The sequence below is a fragment of the Triticum dicoccoides genome, chromosome 2A (genome assembly GCF_002162155.2).
Source record: "Triticum dicoccoides isolate Atlit2015 ecotype Zavitan chromosome 2A, WEW_v2.0, whole genome shotgun sequence".
Taxonomy (NCBI): domain Eukaryota; kingdom Viridiplantae; phylum Streptophyta; class Magnoliopsida; order Poales; family Poaceae; genus Triticum; species Triticum dicoccoides.
In genome coordinates this window covers 2721980-2724449 of record NC_041382.1, presented here as the reverse complement: position 1 = coordinate 2724449, position 2470 = coordinate 2721980, and positions in this window count along the sequence as shown.

The following is a 2470-nucleotide window of genomic DNA, read 5'->3' as shown; positions in this document are numbered from 1 at the left end:
CTAGTGGAGCTGGTTGGTGGCGGTGGCAGCGCTCACCGTGGTGGGACGCTGTCCAGCGGCTCAACTGGTCGTCCGGCGTCAGTGCGTCCCATCTCTGAGGCGCTACTTTAGCCATGGTGCACGGGCATGGCCTCCTGTGCCGGGATCTCGATCTGACGGGTTTCAACCCTGATCCGTGTTCCGTGGCCTTGAGGCCCGGGAGGGGTGCGACCGGGGATGTTGATTTTTAGAACATCTGCACCCGGGCCTTGCTATCCTAGCTGTCTAATATTGCTTTAAGATCTGTGCAACACAACTAACTTTCTATCTAAAATTTTCTCTTTTTTGTTTCTCTCGTATAAAAATATTTTTTTAGATTTAAAAATCATTTTTTGTATATTTATTTTTGACCAAAAAATCTGAAAGATTTATCCTAAATTCTAGATAGAAAGCTTTGCCACGCTGCAAAGGTTTGAACTTCAAAACATGTTTTATGCGAGAGAAACAAAAAAGAGAAATGTGTTTGCACGAATCGCGAAGCGCAGAATGGATGGCTAGATAGGGAGGGCCTGGGTGCAGGTGTTCTATTATATATTTTCGGTGCGACCGGCTGCTTGGTGGTCGTCTAGCCGCCTCTCGCTGAGGCTTCGATGCTGATGCACGAGGTTCATGGCCCGGGTGACATGCCCTACGCGTTGCCCTCGCTACCGGCGCGGCCACCGGCCTCTGCTTTTGATTTGTTGTTGGGCAGCCGGTATCGTCCATTCGACTCGATGTGTTGTCCCTAATTCAGATCAGGACAGTTTGGTTGTGGTGATCAAGATCAGGTCAGCCGGTGGTGGTAGTTGCAGACTCTACTGACTACTGCTGCAGTGACCCTATGGCTCCATGGCGGCTAAGGTCATCGAGAGGTCTTTTGGGAGTTTATCCCTTCAGATCTGATGATCGACAACGACAAGGAGATGCAAACTATGAACGATGGCTTGACGCAGAGGGATGGATGTGTGGCGGCAAGGATTGCACATTGCATGTAGCTGCCGGGATCACGAAGAAGTGGTGGCGACAATACATGTGACTTTGATGGTGATGCTACTTGGGCATCCGATCTCGAGGTCCGGGGTGAAAAACCTAGGTCTGACCCGAGGTGGTCATATCAAGTAATGGCGATTTTTTTACGTCGTTACCTTGTCGAAGGCATTGCTCGGATATGCTCAGACTGATTCTTCAGGGTGAAAATCTAGACTCTTGCCTTGTTGGTTGGATCCAGTGACGGTGATGCTTGAGGATTGCTTCCTTCCTGAAGGCGTTGCGGATGAAGAATCTCATTATCCATGCGGTGTTAGGAGATAGTTGGTGCGGATATGGTTATTGTTGTAGTTTGCCGATCGTGATCTGACTGCTCGGATTTTTTTCCATGCCTACACATAGCTTCTGTTTTATATGACTTTGCTATTTGCTGGCGTGTTTGTGTGTGCGAGTGTGTGTGTTTATGTTGGCTGTGTGCAGCCTAACTATGCATATGCCGGATGTGTGCTCATTATGTTTGTATCCACTTGATGCTCCATTATGAGACAAGAAAATTCACCCTTTGTCGAAAAAACATGTTTTTCATTGGAGCACCTTTGCTTATTAGTTACGCCGAACTGGAAGTTTGTTTTTCAGCTCTAAATGGAGGCAGAACAAAGTAGTAGCGTTCGGCATCACCAACGTGTGTCCTGAACGCTTACTACTGCTATCTGTCGGGAAAAAACTTATCATACAGATGGTAAAAATTCAGGTGTTTCATTGCCGGTGTGCTTCTCTGCTGCTCATTCACCGGCGGCGGCGATTGGTTTCTTGACAATGGCGCCATCTCCCACATGACGGCCAGTCCCGGTATGCTTCAATCTTCCGGTCTCCTTTACTGGTCACACCTCCATCCCTACCTCCTCCCAACCCCTTCATCTCTCCAATGTTTTAGTTTCCGATCAACTCATTACAAATCTAATTTCTGTCCGTGCTCTTACATGCGATAATTTTGTATCAGTGGAATTTGATCCCTTCGGTTTTTCTGTGAAGGACCTCTTCACCCGGACGGTGATCCTCCGATGTAACAGCCAGGGTGACCTCTAGTCACTTCGTTCGAGCTCCAGTGGCGCCTCACCGACGGCTCTCTGCGCCTCTTCGGTCTCCACAGATCGCTGGCACCAGCGCCTTGGCCACCCAGGGTGCGCCGCGCTTTCCACTTTGCTTTATTCTTCAGCTATTCCATGTAATAAAACGCAAGCTCATACATGCCATGCTTGTCAAATAGGAAAAAATGTTAGACTTCCTTTTTTGTACTTCCCCTCATATTGCTTCTGCTCCCTTTGAATTATTGCATTGTGATGTTTGGATCTCACCCGTTCTTATTAACTCTGGTTTCAACTATTTTCTTGTTGTGCTTGATGACCATACACACTATGCATGGACCTTCCCTTTACGCAAGAAACCTGGCGGCCTGCTCGGGTGG